Raw genomic sequence first — 19,565 nt, 5'->3', positions numbered from 1 at the left:
GGAGGCAGATGTCAAAAATATGCAGTTATATATAAGCGTAGAACTTAGAAAAAAGCTTTGTGCTAAAGACATTTATTTATGATGTCTAATTCCTATGATGATCACAGTTTAGACTCCCATGTATGTTGTTGGAGAGAACATCTGTGGCAGAAAATAATAACAATAATTATAATAACTCATATTTAGCCCATATGTGTCAGGCACTGTGTTAATTCTTTTAACATGTTAATTTGTTTAATATGTTATTTCACACATCAACTGTACGATGTGAGAATGAAACCAGTTATACAGTTGAGGAATGGAAGATCAGTAATTCAAAATCTTATTAGTCTTTATAAGTAAGGACTCAGAAGGAGATATGTTTACTTTCAAAAACAAATGTTCTTACTCAAATAATATATACCTGGATTTATATTCTGTCTGTCACTCATTTGTTGAATGAACTTGGTCAAGTAACCAGACCTCACCAGCCTTCTATTTAGTCATGTATAAAAAGTGGTTAAAGACATCTACCTCTCTAGCTCACAGAGGCAGATGAAGGAACGAGTTAGATTATACATGGAAATTATTTCGTGTAATGCCTAGCATGATGGGTACCCAATCAACAGTAATATAACTGGCTTCTCCAGTTACAGCATTTCCCTCTCTGTGTCTACCCTTCAAAATGTGGATATTTGTTATTCATTTAAAAATATTTTCAGAGTTCTACTTTTAGTATCATCCCATTCCACAATTAGTAAAATCAGAACAGAAAACACTTTTTGAGTCAATAGCTATCTAATAAAAGGTAGGAGTGGTCACCAAGAAAACTCTGTCCTAAAAGAAATAAATTTAAAAAGAAACACATGAGCTTGGCCTGGATATTCCAGAACCTTAGAAGTTGGGAGCTGGTCCTTCAGTGGTTTGGAGCCAATATCTGATCAACTGGAGTTAAGAAGCTGAGGCTAGGTTCATATAGTAAGCTGATACGGTAACTAAAAGTTGAAGCAAAAATTAGGTGAGGCAACAAGCTGAGATGAAACCCAGGATGAGGTGGGCTGAAGTAACCTGACTCAGAAGTGCCTCCTGGCCTATTAGCACAGAGAGAAGAAAACTCTCACTGAAGGAGAACTTTCCCATATTAAGCCTTCAGGCCTCCCACAAATTACCAAACAAGCAAGAAGGCAAGCTACTATTAATGATAGCAAACAAGTAACTGATTTAGATCACCAAGTCCTGAAGATGCGAAAGTTGTCAGGTACGGAATCTAGAAGAAGTCTTTATGAGCTTAAAACAAGAAACTATTAGAAATTTTTTTAAAAATGAAAAAAAAGAGAAATAAATGAAATGTCTAAATACTAAAACCCTAACTTCAAAAAGTCCTTATTGGATACCTGCAAACAGCAGATTAGACAAAGTTAAAGGGTAAAATAGTGAAAAAAAAATAAATGTTATATATACAGTATATATATTTAAATATATATACACAGTCATGCATTATATAACAACTGTGATACGTTCTGAGAAATGCGGTTAGGTGATTTCATCATTGTGTGAACAGAGTGGTACTTACGCAAACTTAGATGGTATAGCCTACTACAAACCCAGGCTATATGGTATAGCCTATTGCTCCTAGGCTATAAACCTGTACAGCATGTTACTCTACTGAATACTGTAGGCAATTGCAACACAATGGTAAGTATATGTGTATCTAAACACATTTCAACATAAAAAGACACAGTAAAAATGTGGTATAAAAGATAAAGTTTTATTATTTATTTATTATTATTATTATTTTTTGAGACGGTGTTTCACTCTTGTTGCCCAGGCTGGAGCGCAATGGCGCGATCTTGGCTCACCCCAACCTCCACCTCCTGGGTTCAAGTGACTCTCCTGCCTCAGCCTCCCAAGTAGCTGGGATTACAGGCACGTGCCACCATACCCTGCCAATTTTGTATTTTTAGTAGAGATGGGGTTTCTCCATGTTGGTCAGGCTGGTCTCGAACTCCCGACCTCAGGTGATCCTCCCGTTTCGGCCTCCCAAAGTGCTGGGATTACTGGTGTGAGCCACCATGCCTGGCAAGAAAGTTTTATCTCTATAGGGCACTTACTATGAATGGCACTTCCAGGACTGGGAGTTGCTCTGGGTGAGACAGACAATGAGTGAGTGATGAATGAATGTGAAAACCTAGGACATTACTGCACACTACTGTAGACTTTAGGAATGCTGCACACTTAGGCTACACTACATTTATACATTTTTTTCTTCAATAATAAATTAAGCTTAGCTTACTGTAGCTTTTTTGCCTTATACAATTTTAAATTTTCTTCAAGTTTTCAACTCTTTTGTAACAACATTTAGCTTAAAATACAATGTAGAACTGTACAAAAACATTATATCCTTATTTTATAAGATTTTTTCTATTTTAAAAATTTATTTTATTTTTTACTTTTTCATTTTTTTTTTTGTTAAAAATTGTTTTGTTAAAACACAGACACACTAGCCTAGGCCTACACAGCATCAGGATCATCAACATCACTGTCTTCCACCTCCACATCTTGTCTCACTGGAAGGTCTTCAGGGGCAATAACACACATGCAACTGATCTCTCTGTGATAACAATGCCTTCCTCTGGAATACCTCCGGAAGGACCTGCTTGAGGCTGTTTTATAGTTAAACTTTTTTTAAAAAAATAAGTAAATGGAGTACATTCTAAGAAGTATAGTACAGTGAATCCATAACAGTAACATAGTTTTTTCTTATCATTATCAAATATTATGTAATGTACACAATTGTATGTGCTGTGGTTTATGTTACTGACAGTGAAGCAGGTTTGTTTACACCAGCATCACTACAAACACGTGAGCAATGCATTGTGCTATGACATTTCAATAGCTAGGTTGTTGCTAGGCCAAAAAATTTGTTTTCAGCTCCATTATAATCTTATGGGACCAACATCATATATATATATATATATATATATATATATATATATATAGTTCATCATTGACAAAACCATTGTTATGCAGCACACGCACACACGCACACACACATATATAGATAGATAGGTATGAAAAATAGAATGAGAAAGTACCACATACATCTAATTGGAGTCTCAGAAGAGACCATAGAGAGAATGGGGAAGAGATTAGATTTAAAGAGATAATGGCTGTGAATTTCCCAGAACTGATGAAAAACATGCATTTACCAACTAAGGAAGAAAAACGTTTCTGAAGAAGAATCCATAATTTTATTTTACAAATTGAGGAAAGCACTAACCATAAAAGAAAAGGTTGATAAATTTAGCTGTGTTAAATTAAAATTTTCTGTTAATCAAATAGAACCACAAAGAAAGTGAAAGGACAGCAAGCTCTGTACATGTACAAAAGCATGAATCTTGTGGTATGGAGATTTTTTATTTGATATGCTGCAGTTTTACCTTAACAGGTTTCCATATGAATTTGTTTCATTTTAATTGACACCCTTGAATGTTCAACCTCAGGACTCATGCTCTTTCTTAAATAGACAAAATTATCAGATATTAGTTCTTTAAATGTGCCTTTTCACCATTCCCTCTCTTTTTCTCCTGAGATCTATGTTGGAGGCTATCAACTTAACCTCTGCAACTCTTGACTTCTCTTTCACATTAAAAAAATTCAATTTCTGTTTCAATGGGACTTTGTGACCAAGCTAAATAAGGTAAAAAAATGAAACAGTTGAAATCCTAAAGAAAAATTAGTACTGTTTATCTACATTACTGATGCCTTTTAAAATTGAATTTTTATTTAAAAAATAATTTGTAGTGCATTTGGGGTAATATTTTTAGTAATAATTTCTAACTTTGTGTCAAATCTAAGAGTTAACTGTATTTCCAGGATTGTTAGTTCTTTTCCATTTTGTCTATTTTCTTTTACTTCTTTCTATTGTTTCATAATTTCTTACTATTTGTGGGGAATATTATTCCTTCCTTTATGTGAAAATATTCAAAGTATTATTGTAAAGTCATTTAAATATGCATTGTTGCTTTTATTTAATCTCTGATTAATTTATTTCTTTATTATTGATTTTGGCGGCTGTCTTTCTTCACTTTTTTCCCTGTGATTTTTTTTTTTTTGTCTTAAATACTTTATCTTCTGTGGAAGTGCACTCTCTCTTACTCCTTCCTCCATAGCATTTTTTTTTTTTTTTTAGATGGAGTCTCGCTGTCTCCCAGGCTGGAGTGCAGTGGCGCAATCTCGGCTCACTGCAAGCTCTGTCCCCCGAGGTTCACTGCCATTCTCCTGCCTCAGCCTCCCACGTAGCTGGGACTACAGGCGCCCGCCACCTCGCCCGGCTAATTTTTTGTATTTTTAGTAGAGACGGGGTTTCATCGTGTTAGCCAGGATGGTCTCGATCTCCTGACCTCGTGATCCGCCCGCCTCGGCCTCCCAAAGTGCTGGGATTACAGGCGTGAACCACCGCGCCAGGCCCCTCCATAGTATTTTTAAGGGTAACTTCAGTTGGCCCCTGAGACCCTGGTTCAGAATGCGGCCTTCTATTAAGGTTAAGTGCTCCTACTCCATTTTTATATTCAAGATATTGCAAATCTGATCATTATCTGGGTGGCTTGTCACATATCTGGCTAAAGCTGTGTCTGCCTTCTCCTTCCCCTCTAATTAAGCAGTTTTGTATAATTCATAACCATAGAAGTGTTTTGAGATTTTTCACAAGTGGGAGAAGCCCACCCCATTCCTGGTTTTTAGTTGAGAGATTGGTTCTTGTTCCCTTTTTTATAGGGGGCACATTTCAGTCCCCATTATCCAACAAAGTTGTAGTTTTCATTGCCTTTCAGCTTTTGGACATATAGCTCAGAACACCTGCAGATTCAGCCCCATTTACTATTACACTTTTGCTCCATGGAGATATATATTTTATTTCAGAGTGTTAAAATATATTTGGAGGTGGAAGATCATCCTGCAAATATGAGCAAATATGAACTCACCATGCTGTTTTTAAAAACAGATTTATTGAGCTATGATCAATATACAATAAATGGTACATATTTTGAGTGCATGATTTGATCAATTTTAACAGACATACATATACTTAAAACTGTCACCAAGTCAAGATAATGAACACTTCCAAAAGTTTTCTCATTCCCTACCTGACCACAACTCCTTGCACTCCACACCCATCCTGATTGTTGCTACTGATATGTTTTCTGTTTCTATAGATTACTTTGCAGTTTCTACAATTTTATATAAATTGTATCAGACAGTATTTCAATTTTTTGGTCCAGAATCTTTCATACACAATAAGTACGTTGGGAATTATCTATGTTGTTGTGTGTTTAATAGTTCCTTCCTTTTTGTTATTGACTAATGTTTTATTATATGGATGTGCCACAATTTGTTTATCCGTTCACCTATTGATGGAAGTTTGGTTTATTTCAAGTTTTTGGTTATTGCATATCAAACTTCTCTGAACATTTGTGTACCAGTCTTTTAATGGATATATGATTTCATTTATCTTGAATATTTACCTAGGAGTAGAATGACTGAATCATTTGATAGATGTATATTTAACTTTTTAAGAAACTTTCAATTTTCCAAAGCAGTTGTATCATTTTGCATTTCCACAACACTGTATGAGTTCTAGTTTTTCCACATCTTCGCAAACACATAGTATGGTCAATATTTTAAATTTTGGCCATTCTGATAGGTTTAAGATGGTTCTTATTGTGGATTTTATTTGCGTGTTTCTAATCACTAATGATGTTGAGCATCTTTTCATGAGCTTATTCACTATCCATATATCATCACTGGTGAAGTGTCTATTCAAATTTTTTCTCTATTATGTTACATGTTTTTGTTTTCTTATTATTACATTTTCAATTTCTTTATGTATTTTTGATACTAGTTATTTATTAGATAGATATATGCTTTGAAACAATTCCTTCCAGTTGGGATTGCCTTCATTTTCTTAACATTGTATTTCAGAGCAAAAGTTTTAATTTTGTATGAAGTCAAATTGATTAATTTTTCTCTTTTGGTTTGTGCTTTTTGTATTATATCTAAGAAATCTTTGCCTAGCCCAAGGTCACAAAATTTTGTTTTCTATGTTGTCTTTTAGAAGTTTTGTAATTTTAAGTAATATCTTTAGGCATATGATCCATCTTGAATTAATTTTTGAACATGTCACAAAATAAAGATTGAAGTTTACTTTTTACTTGTGGAGATGCAATTGTTGCAACCTCATTTGTTGAAAATGCTATCTGTTCTACACTGAATTATCTTTGCACCTTTGTAGAAAAAGTCAATTGATTGTAAGGGTGGGTCTATTTCTGGACTCTCTAGTCTGTTACACTCATGTGTCTGTATTTACATCAATACTATATTGTCTTGATTAATGTGACTTTATAATAAGTATTGAAGCAAGATTGTGTGAGTCATCCAGCTTTATTCTTTTGTTCATGGATATTGGAAATATTCTAGGTTCTTTGCATTTCTAGATGCATTTCAGAATCAACTTACTCATTTCCACAAAAACCTGCTAGAATTTTGATTGAGATGGTGTTGAGTTATGCATCAATATTGAAAGAACTGAATGACACTTGTATAATACTCAGTTTTCTAATCAATAAACAAGTTATGTCTCTTCAATTATTTAGACCTTCTTTAATTTATTTCCTCAAGGCTTTGAAGATTTCAGTGAATATATCTTGTACATATTTTGGCAGATTTATTCCTAAGCATTTTATAAATTTTCATGTTTTTATAAGCAGTATTTTTAATTCTGATTGCTTATTGTTAGTACATAGACTTAAGAGTTTTGCACATTGATCTTGTAATCTTGCTAAAAGTACATAATATTTCAAGTAGCTTTTTTGAATATTTCATTAGATTTTCTACATAGATGGTTATGTCTTCACTGAATAACAAGTTTTACTTTGTCCTTTTCAATTGAGATGCATTTTTTTCTTAAATTATTTTGCTGACTAGTGGCTCTAAGTGTACACTGTTAAATACAAGTAGGTGGAGTGTGTATTCTCTCCTTATTCTTAATCTTAGGGGACAGCATTCAACATTTCACTATTAAGTGTGCTGTAAGCTATAGGTTTTATGAGATGTTGTTTATTAGGTTGAGAAAATTCCTTTCTATTACTAGTTAGCTAAGATTTTTTTGCTTTAAAAAAATTTTAATTATTATGGGTACATAATAGGTTTACGTATTTTTGGAATACATGTGATGCTTTGATGCAGGCATATATCTGTGTGAATTCACTTAAAAAAGTTTTTAGCACCCACATATAAGTGAGAACATGCAAATTTTTTCTTTCTATGTCTGGTTTATTTCACTTAACACAATATCCTCCAGTTCCATCCACGTTGTTGCAAATGACAGGATTTTATTCTTTTTAATGGCTGAATAATATTCTATTGTGTGTATTCCACATTTTCATCATTCATTCATCCCTTGATGGATGCTTAGGTTGATTCCATATCTTGACTATTGTGAATAGTGCTGCAAAAACATGGGAGTACAGGTATCTCTTTGATACACTGATGTCCTTCCTTTGGATATATACCCTTTGCTGAGATTTTTAAAACCAGAAATTGATGTTGAATTTTTTCAAATGATTATTCTTCATCTATTGTGAATAATTATATATACATAGATTTATACATATATATGCATATATAATTATATCCTTATAAACATACATATGCATATATAATTATATCCTTATATACATAGATATTTAAAAATGATAAATTACATTCATTGAATTTTTAATGTTATATTACCCTTGTATTCCTGGGATAATCCTCATTTAGTCATAATATATCATCTTTTTATATCTTATTAGTTTATATTTTATATAAAATAAGTTTTGCATCTATGTTAATAAGAAATATTAACTTTAGTTTTTATTTCTGTAATGTCTCTGGTTTGAGTATCAAGAAAATGATGAGCTCCATAGAATGAATTGGGAAGTATTCCCTCTTCTGTTTTCTAAAAATCTTTTTGTAGAATTGGTATTATTTCCTCCTTAAATATTTGGTAGAATTATCACCAGAAAAGTCATCTAGTCCTTGACTTTTCTGTGTGGGAAAGTTTTTAACTACAAATTCAAATTTTTAATACATAATGAACCATTCATAGTATATATTTTTTCTTATATGAGCTTTGATAGTTTATATCTTCCAAATAATTTGTTCATTTATCTAAGTTACTGAATTTACTGGCATAATGCTGTTCATAATATTCTCTTATTCTATTAATATCTCTAGAATTTATAAAAATGGTGACACTTTTCTCATTTCTGCTATTGGTAATTGCTGTGTTCTTATATTTTCTCTGATCAAATTTATTGGGATAAAGTTTTATTGATTTTCCCAAAGCATAAGTTTTTAGCTTTATTGATTTTCTGTATTGTCTTCATTTTTTAATATTTTATTAATTTCTATTTCATCATTACATCCTTTCTTTTACATACTTTAGGTTTAATTTGCTGTTTTTCTAATTTTTTAATGTAGAAGTTGTGTTCATTGATCTGTAACCTCTGTTTATTTCTCCTTTCATTTCTATCAACTTTTGGTCTTGAAGTTCAGTGACTATAGGCATAGACATTTAGAACTGCTAAATTCATTTTATAAATTGACTCCTTTAGCTATAAAATAAACTGGTAATATTGTTTGCTCTAAAATCCATTTTGTGGGATATTATTATAGTGACTATGCCTGTCTTTTGATTCATTTTATTATAATATACATTTTTTAATCCTTTTACTTTTAACCTATTTATTACTTAATATTCAAAGTGTATTTTTTTATAAACACCATATATTTGGATCTTCCTTTTTTGTGCAATCTGAAAATTTCTTTCTTTTACTTCTGGTGTTGGAAATATTTATATTTAATTTGTTTATTAATATGGTTAGTTTGTCTATTATCCTGCTACTTGCCTTTTATTTTTTCTGTCTTTTGTTTTCTTTTACTTACTTTTTTTGCTTTTACATTAATTAATCAATTTTTTGATCAGTTTAATATTATTTTATGATTTTATTTCATCTACTTTGTTAGATTACTAGCTATAGCTTTTTGTTGCATTATTTTTAACAATTGTTTTAGTGTTTGTGCTATACATCTTTATCATTATCTACCTTCAGGTGATAACACTTCACATGTAGGATTTAGATCTTACAATATTAAGGCCTGGCGCAGTGAATTACGCCTGTAATCCCAGCACTTTAGGAGTCTGAGGCAGGTGGATCATGAGGTCAGGAGTTTGAGACCAACCTGACCAACATGGTGAAACTCCGTCTCTACTAAATATAAAAATTAGCCAGGCGTGGTGTCATGTGCCTGTAATCCCAGCTACTCAGGAGGCTGAGGCAGGAGAATCGCTTGAACCTGGGAGGCAGAAGTGGCAGTGAGCTGAGATCGCGCCATTGCACTCAAGCCTGGGCGACAGAGTGAGACTCCATCTCAAAACAAAACAAAAAAAAGATCTTATAATATTATACTTCCATGTTTTCCTTCTCTTAGCCTTTATGATATTGTCATGTATTTTACTTTAACATATTTTATAAACCCCAAAATACATTGATTTTTTTTTGTTTAAATAGTCAATTATCTTTTAATAAGATTTAAATAACAAGAAAAAATTTTATGTATTTACCCACATTGTTACCATTGCCGGTGGCTTTCAATTCTTTACACAGTTCTGTATTTCCATCTGGTGTCATTTTTCTTCTTCTAAAGGCTGCCTTTCACATTTCTTGTAGTGTGTGTCTTCTAATGATTAATTCTCTGCTTTTTCACGCCCAAACAAACTTTTCTTTCAGCTTCACTTTTAAAAAATGTTATAGATTTACAGTGACATCTTCAATTTTGAATGATATTTTCACTGGATGTAGAATTCTAGATTGACAGATTTTTTTCCTCTCTACTTTAAAAAATGTTTTATTGTCTCCTCACTTGCATTATTTCTGAAGAGAAATCTGTTGTCATCCTTATCTTTGTTTTTGTATTCATGTTCCTAACAGGTAACATGTCATTTCCTCTAGCCATTTTTAAAATGTTTTTCTTCATTCATTGTTTTGAATACTGATTATGATATAACTTGGTGTAGTCGTTTTATTTATTTTTCTTGTGTTTCAGATTTGTTAAACTTCTTGCATCTTTGAGTCTGTGCTTTTCTCAAATTTAGAACATTTTTGACCATTATTTCTTCAAAAATTTGTTCCTTCTCTTTTTGTCTCCATCACTATTATTACACATATATTGGGCTCTTTGAAGTTGTTCTACAACTCATTGATGCACTCTTCTTTTTTTTCTGTGTTTCACCTTGAATAGTTCCTAATGCTTCAAGGTCATAAGTCTTTCCTTCTCTGCCATCTATGCTATCCAGTGTAGGTCTTTATCTCTCACAGTACAATTTACATCTCTGGAAGTTCTATTTGTATTTTTTATATCTTCCATGTCTCTAACTTTTTGAATATATGGAATACATGTGTAATAACATTTTTATATTCTTTTTTGCTAATTCTAATCTCTGTACCAGTTCTAAGCTGGTTTTGATTGATTGATTTTTCTCCTCATTGGGATAGTATTTTCCTATTTCTGTGTGTTCCTGGTAATATTTCCTGGATGCCATACAGTGATAATGTTACTTTCTAGCTGTTAGATATTTTTGCATAAATATTCTCGCGTTTATTGAGGCAAGGCTCTTTTGGACATTGAGTAAATATCAATGCCCATGATTTATGAAGTTTCCAATCTGACTGATAGGACCAAGGACAATTCCTAATTCTACATATGTGCTGGGCACTGTTACCACTAATTGTTTCTGGTAATTTTCTCCCAGTCTCAGGTAGTTCCTACATTGCCTAATGTTCAGTGTTTTGTTTCAAATATTTTGTCTTTTTTCCCCCTTTGGTTGTTTAACGTGGAAGTATAAATCCAGTCCATCTTACTTCATCTCGTCTGGAAACAGAAGTCTCTGTTTATCTTTTTACCATTCTTTTTTTCTCTATGAATTTTATTTTGAATATTTTAAATTGTTGTCTCCAACTATGTCTCCAAGTTTAGTCTTTTCTTCTGCAATATATCATCTGCTGTTAATCCCATCAAATTAATTTTATTTTAGATAGTACAATTTTTATTTCTGAAAGTTTAATTTGTATCTTTTCCTTTTCTTTTTACTATAGCCTACATATTAACTTAAAATTTTAATCTTTCCTCTAGTTTATTGAACATATGATAACAGTTACAATAATAGTTTTAATGACTTGTCTACTAACTGTGTAATCTGTGCTATTTCTTGGTCAGTTTAGATTGATTTATTTTCTCTTTATTATGGGTTATATTTCCTAGCTTCTTTGGATATCAGGTAATTTTTGATTGGATAACAGATATCTTGAGGGTCAATTTTTGTGTGATGTATGTTTCTGTATTCCTAACAGTATTCTTGAACTTTGTATTGCAAAGAGGTTATGTTACTGGGAAACAGTTTAATAATTTTGGATCTTGCTTGTAAGTTTTCTTAGAGGGATCAGAGTAGTCTAAGTCTAACTTTGCTCCAATACAGAGACAGATCTTTTTGAGCACTCTCTGTGATGTCCCATAAGTTACAAAGTTTTCTACTCTGGCTGATGGGAACAGGCATTTTTCCTGGCTCTGTGTGTGGTTAAGTAATTATTACCTCTAATCTTTTCAGGTATTTATTTCCCTGGCCCCTGCTCCTTCCCTTAATCACAGATACAGATCACAACTTAACTAAGAATTTAAAGATTTCAGGTGTTCTGTCTCTGTATAGCTCCATCTTCCTTAGGACTCGACACTGAGAATTCTAGCTGCCTTAGTCAAACTGTACTTCCAGCCCCATTTTTTCAGCTCAGGGAGACTGCCAAGTTTATTTAGGTTCCCTGTCCCTATGCTGTGGCCCAGATACTCTTCCCAGGCAGTAATCTTGGAAAATCATAGGGTTTAACTCATTTGCTTCCTGTCTCTGAGGTTTCCTTGTCCTTTGTTGTCTCATATTTAATGTCTTGAAATCTGTTCGTATATTGTGTCTGGTATTTTATTTGTTTCAAGGGGCGGGTAAATCTAATCCTTTTTATTCCAACTTGTCTAGAAGAATAATTCTCACAATGTTATCTTGACCAGAAGTCAGAGAGAAATTGAATATGCTGAAAATTATTGAGTTATAACATAGAGATTGAAGCCACGTATAAAACAAAGATTATAGAGTTGAGTAAGGCTTTGCTCCTTGGAAGTAGAATAAGAGGAATTGTAGATTCTTTTCATGCTTTAGAACATGGTCCCTGATGATGGTAGAGAGAAATGAGCCAACTGTAAAACCATCCAATCCAATCACCAAGGTCAACTATTAGCTATGCCAATGTTCTTGTTCACAAGATTATATTGCCCCTCTGGCTTTGTTAGAAAGCTCTGAGAACCCACTGACTGGCAACTCCATATGATGCTGTATAGCTCTGGAATACTAGAAAACCGCAGTGACAGACAACATGGTCCAGTCTGGGTCACTCGGAGATGGATGGCTTGGAAAGCCTTTAGACAAAACTGATTCAGCTTTCGGCATTGTAAGCTGAAATTTGTATTACCTTCCTAGTGCTGCTGTAACAAATTAGCACAAACTTGGTAATTATCACAAGCAGAAATATATTATCTCACACTTCTGGAGGCTAGGAGTCTAAAATCAAGGTGTCAAAAGGGTCATGCTCCCTCTGAACGCTCTGGGGAAGAGCTCTTCCTTACGTTTTTTAGCTTCTGGTAGCACCTGGCCTTCCTTAGCTTGTGACAGCAATAGCAATGCTCCAACCTCTGCCTCTATCTTCACATGGCCTTCTTCCCTGTGGGATGGTTGTTACTCCATATTCTGATCTGTTCACATTGCTGCAGTCTTGAACATTTTGCCCCCAGTTCCTTCCTGACACCCTTCTTAGCTCTCCCACTCCCCATCCTCTGCCACACATGTAAGTAATCTTACTGAAGTGCATTTTTAGGGAACTTTTAGTTATGAGCATAAAGTCTGGATCCAGGCTGTCTAGGCACAATCACAGCTCTATTGTGTAACAGTTGTGTAACTTTGAGTAAGCTTTAAAACATATTTTCTTCTCTGGAAAATAAGGATAACAATAACACACCTATCTCAAATGGCTATTCTAAGGATTTACTGAGCTAATATGTACATAAAGTACTTAGAGCAGTAAGTGTCATATAAATGTTAGTTCTCGTTATTGAAAAAGATCACTAGGATTCCTTGTCAGCAGGCTGGGACAATCATAAGGCATACTCAGTTTTCCTTCCTGTCTCTGAGGTTCCCCTGTCCTTTGTTGCATGATAGTCAATGCTTTGAAAATAATCATTTTATATATTTTCCCTGTTATTTTGTTTCAAATAATGGAGGATAAGTCTACTTTCTGAACCTTTAAGCTGTCTGAAAGCAGAAGTCTCACACTGCTATCTTAACTAAATGTCAGGAAAGCAAGTTAATCCTTGTAAGAAGCTGGATGTCTGCAGTACATAGAAATGGAGAGGGTTAAAGAGAACAGGGTTCTAAACTGAAAAATTTCTTTGTATACCTGCCTGGACTCAATTTTTAAATTGCTTTCAGCCAAAGACCCAATGAATTATGGCAGCAGCATGACCTCTTCCAGGATGCAAATAGATATCAGAGCCCACATCTCATAAACTCTCCCTTCATGCTGATCTGACATTACACCACAGGAACAATGAAAAATTTTATGCCAGACACCCTTTTCTCTATAGGTACCATCACATTATTCATTCATTCATTCACTCGGAATAAAGTTGTTACACGGAAAGTGGTAGGAAGTGGCTGGGTCCTAGATATATTTTGGAAATATTTTTGATATGGCACACTGATGTTTTAAATGTGGGGTGTGAAGGGAAAAAGAGCAATCAAGGACAAAGATTGGGTTTCACGCCGAACTAACTGAGTGAACAATGTTGTCATTTGCTAAAATGGGGAAGAATAGGGAGGTGCAGACTTGTTAGATCAGGGTGAAAGGAAAACAAGAGCTGTGTTTTGATCATATCATGTTTGAGATACCAATTAGTCATTTAAGAGGTATGGTGCCAAATAAGCACTTGGATTTACAACTTCAACAGAGAAGTCCAGGCTGGAGATACAGTTTCAAGAGTCCTGAACATATATATGGTATTCACAACACACAGACCCTTCAGCGCCTTGAAGTGCTACAATATTTAAGGATGTTGCAGAGAAAGAAATGCCAGTTAAGGGATTGAGAAGGTAGGGAGGTCAGAGGAAAATTGGGTGAATGCCATACCCTGGAGGCCTAGAGAAGAAGATGTGTGAAGAACGAAATTGTGATCAACTGAGTGGAATACTGGGTAGAATTTGAATGAGATAAGCAGAGCAAGCTGCCTATTGGATTAGGGCAAGATGGAAGTTAGTGGTAACTCTAAAGAGCTCTGTTTCAGGGCTCAGAGATGGGAAACAAAGCCCAGCGGAAGTGGCATAAAGAGGAAATGGAATGTGAGAAAGTAGAGGCAGCAACTGCAGTCCTAAGAAGTGCAACTTCTTACAACTTTTCTCAGGCATTTTGCTATGCATGGAAGCAAAGAAAGAAATGAGATGAAACCAGCTGGAGATTCAGACTAAAGGGGAGAGTTTTTTGAGGATCTTTCTTCCTTAGAAAGATGATATTTTTGCATGATGTTAAGGTTTATATCCTGATAGTAATGATCTAATAGGAAGAAATTGATGGTGCAAGAGCAAAAGGAGATATTTTCTGAGTGAGAGAAGTATTTGAGTAAGTGAGAAAGAATGAACTCCAACGTGTGAGCAGGGACGCTTTTTTGCGGTAAGAAGGCAGAACCTATGAGGATGAGATCAGGCAGGCTGATGGGTTGGCTAATGGGGAATGAGGTAGCAATCATATTTCTATCCATGTTCCCTAGGAAGAAAGATGCAGTCACCTGTTAAAAATTGGGGTTGGAACAGAAAGAATGTTGGAGAAAAGAAGTGTGAAATAGTCTTTTTGGAAAAGAAACAAGTGAATTTATTTAGCTACTAGTAGAATTGCCTGATAGTTCTGTGTACCCAAATTGATAATGCTAATTAAAAGGAAAGCACACCTGTGTGTGTGTGGAAGGGGGTGTTTGTGCATGTGTGTGTGTGCGCACACGTGCGTTTATGTGTTTCACTCCAGCAGCATTCAGCTGCTTAGGTGCTGGTGCAATGAACCAGGTACTTATAATAGAGGCAGCAAAAGGCAAAGGAGTTGAGGTTAATGGAAAGGGAGTGGCTATGGTGTCACGGCATGGAATCCATGCTGAGTAAATTGGAAAATAAGGACCTAAGAAGGTCTAAGTAACTTTAATATATGATAGTCAAGGAAACTCTGCTCTAGCCCACACTACTCTTTTGGAGAAAGCTAAGGGTCAGTTCTACCATACACTGTCCCTCAGGGACACAGAATTTACCACTATGCCTGCTTTACTCCATCAGCTTGTATTAATTGAATCTGCTCTGCATCAGGGGCTGTGCCTGAGATCAAGGGAGGGAAATTTAAAAATTAAAAGGATGCTTTTCCTGCCCTTGAAGTTCAAAGTTTTATTCCTAAGAAAACCTGATTCTCTAGGCCGATCCCATATCTCTCTTCTCTTGCGCCCTTGCCTTGCTCTCCTGGGGAGGACAGATTTCTCAAGGGCTGACACATGTCTCCCGCTCATGCCAGTGACATGAGAACCCCTCTGACTGACATGTCAGTGGCTTCAAAAGGGAAGAGGTGTGCAGCAAGGAGTCGAGACAGCAAAGTGTAAGCTCAGCGGTTAGAAGACACAACCTTCAGTTCTAAATCTGCCTCTGGCTAAGAGTGTGCCACATCTGGACCTCAGTTCCGGCACTTGTAAAATTAAGAAATTAAACAGGAGATACGAGATCTCTTCTAGGCCTAGTATTCTGCAAACTAGGTCTCTGGAAGCCTTTGTAAATGTATGTTTCATGTAAGTCTCCATTTCTGCTAAAACATCTAGAATTTAGTCTTAAGTTGTCAAAAATGTTCTCAAAGAGTGAAGGAGTTGACCTGATGTGGTCTGGGAAGTTAACAATTATTCTGCAGCAAGAATTCATTGATTCAGTGAAAATCTGTTCCATTCACTACTACCTAGAAGAATGTAGGATACTGAGGCCAGAAACTCTTTGGCTATGCAGGCCTCAATGAAACTCCTTGGCTATGCAGGCCGCGTTTTGATGAAGGGGAAGATTTTGTTACCATTGAGCACTGTTGAGAAGCAGATTGTGTGTGTGTGTGTGTGTGTGTGTGTTTGTGTTTGTATGTTTGTTTTGAGTGAATTGAGCAGCAGGTGAAAGCATAAAAATGGGGAAAGAGGACTGACTACCCACAGACTCACCATTTAAAAAATAGAGGAGGTCTTAGAGATTTTATAACTCATCCATGAGAGTGAGAAAACTAAGGCCCAGAGTAGCAAGCATAGGCCAACTCACTCATCTCTGGAGCAGCAGAGCCAAGCCTAGGAGGCATATGTTCAGACTCCTAGTTTAGCGCTCTCTCTATATAGTTAACTATTCTTTAAAAAATAATTACATATTTCCCCTTTCCAGTTTCAATGATGGCATAATTGCCTCTCCAATTCACAATTCTGCACCAGGCATGCTAGTGGTGTGTTATGTTGAGTGAACAAATAAGTGGAAAATGTATTTTGATCATAGAAGTACAGCAGGTGACAGTTCATGGATTTGGGGTTAAAAATAATATAATCTCTGTGACCTTGGGGAATAGAGCCAAGTGATGCTTCCCTGAGCTCCTGCATCACTAAGAACCAAATCATCCATTCTAAACAGGACTTTTTTTGCTTGTGACTATGATATCTGCTGCTACTAAAGCAGGAGGCCTAGAATTTCCCTAACAAGGAGGCCCCTACTGCCTTAAAGTCGGAGGGATTCCTGGTTTACATTTAGGGCTGCCCAGGCCCCAGTGTTTCCCTATTCGGCTATCCTCACAAACAGCACTTCTCTACTTTTTCTTTCTTTTGGCCAGGAGGTGGCTCTGTAATACACGTTGGGATTAGATATCAAGGAGCCTAGCAATAAAGCCCTTGAAAAATCTATGATCAATACTAGTTGAGAAAGGAAAACAGATGTTCTTTTGCTTATGTAGATGAGATGCTTGAATGTTCACTAACATACATATGCAAATACAGAATAAATGGATTTCCAAAACTCAGTAGCTCCAAAGGACTCTGGAAGACAATAGTCCCAATTTACCACCAGCGTGGATACATGGATCAGGGAAAGCACTGCTGATTTGCCGAACAAAAGGGAGGGTCAAATTTCAAGCACAACAAGCACAGCTCTAAATAGGATAAACACACAGGAGAGAAAATGCATAGTAGGAGGGTAGAGATGAGATGATCCAGGGGGTCCTGCTGACTGATATTCAGCGCAAAAAGGAGGAGGGAGTCCTGATGGGAAGCCAGCAGAAACAAAGGCAAAAGGATCAGTATCCCCAGGAAAGGGGAAAAGGTAATTGTGTTGATCAAATGGAATCTGGTTCCTCACGTTGCTGATGCTTCATTCATGAGAAGTAGCTTCAGTCAGGAATCTGCCCTCCCTCCATCCACCATACGTATGCACACATTTAGAAAGTCTTAGTATAAATATCAGTAAGTCTTAAACTCATAGAACATTGGAGCAGAAAGGGTCATGGGATCACTTAATTTGTTCATTTTCCAGATTGGGGCACTAAGCCCGGCAGAGACCACAGACTTTGCCCCAACCTTAGTTTTAGGTGAAATGGGCTTTCAAGACCATGAGCACTTTGAACCCGGTGATAGCAGCTCTCCTTCCACAATGCTTTTCTTTCTTAGCCCAAAGAGTTTCAAACCAACCATCACATGCATGGGATGCATCCCATGCATGTGTTGGATCTATTTCTTTTGACTGCTGCTTAGTCTACAAGTGAGATAGGAGACAATGCTCATGACCAGGTGACTAGTTACTGGGATGTGCTTTGTTGACCCTTCTTAATCTGTCTACATAGTATGCATTCTAAAGGGGCAGATTCAGCCCATGTTCCCAGGAAGTAATAGTTCTTTTTTTTTTTTTTTAACTTTTAAGTTCAGGGGTACAAATGAAGGCTTGTTACATAGGTAAACTTGTGTCATGGGGGTTTGTTGTACAGATTATTTCATCACCCAGGTATTAAGCCAAGTACCCATTGGTTATTTTTTCTGATCCTCTCCGTCCTCCCACCCTCACCCTCTGATAGGCCCCAGTGTGTGGTCTCATCATGTAGTTTCTACTTATAAATGAGAACATGTGGTATTTGGTTTTCTGTTTCTGTGTTAGTTTGCGAAGGATAATGGTCTCCCGCTCCATCCATGCCCCTGGAAAGGACATGATCTCATTCTTTTTTATGGCTGCATAGTATTCCATGGTGTATATGTACCACATTTTCTATATCCAGTCTATCATTGTTGGGCATTTAGGTTGATTTCATGTCTTTGTATATTTCAACCACCACAGCCTCAGAGTCTTTGTTCCACTAACCTCCTATGGCCAAAATACGGATGTCAGTGGTTTGTAAATACCAGGCTCTGCACCTACTGTAATAGAATCCCTTGGAAGGAAACTTTTTCAAATCAAAATTAATGAGTCCCACTCTCAGATATTCTGACACCGTAGAACTGAGTTGGAGTAGAGCTCAGGGCTTTGCATTTTTTCAAATTTCCATAGGTAATACTTCTTTTTTTCTACAATTAATTAAAATAAAAATTAAGGTTTATTGTCTGTTTACTTAATGTCCAATACGCTGTGTATATTATCTTATTTAATCACTCCTGATAATCTCAAGAGGAAGATGCCATCATCTTTTGACACAAACATTTCCCAAGGTCACACAGTTATTGAGTGACAGGACTAGGCTGGGATCCTTTTGCTATTAATATCACTGTGTGACCTTCAGAAAATTAGCTAATCTCTTTAAGTTCATTTGTTTCCTCTGGAAAATGAAAATAGAAACAATTTCCATTTTATGGGGCTTTTGTTCATAGTGAGTAAGTGTTTAGGACATTAACATATAGAAAGCATTCATTCATTCTTGTGTAGTGGTATTGTTTTGGGTGGAATGGGAGAAATCATCATTGCATGGAACATTTTTTTTAAAAGGAAGCTTATGGTATAATTGAACTATTATACAATGTATGTTGTCTAGCTTCAAAAGAAGCTCTCTATCATGAACATTTTACTGTTTACAGTTAATAAAGCACTTTCACTTTAAATTTCTCATTGGCTCTTCAGGATATTAGGAAGTATTACTTTTTTTCTCCATTTGGAAAAATAAATAAATAAAAACAAAAATTGTAGAACTTAACTGCCCTGTATTTTTTATTAGGTCCATTCTGATTTATCAGAGGTTCTAACCTTATAAGTCTATGAATTTTATGTTTTTATCAAAAATCCAAGATGTTATTTATTTTTGTTTAAAGCAAAAAATCTATCCCCTATCTTGCCCCACTGTCCTGTCACCCCTCCCCAACCTCCTCGAGAAAATACTTAAGAATTAGTC

Source organism: Pongo abelii, chromosome 1 (genome assembly GCF_028885655.2).
Source record: "Pongo abelii isolate AG06213 chromosome 1, NHGRI_mPonAbe1-v2.0_pri, whole genome shotgun sequence".
NCBI lineage: Eukaryota > Metazoa > Chordata > Mammalia > Primates > Hominidae > Pongo > Pongo abelii.
Note: the sequence above shows the minus strand (reverse complement) of the source record.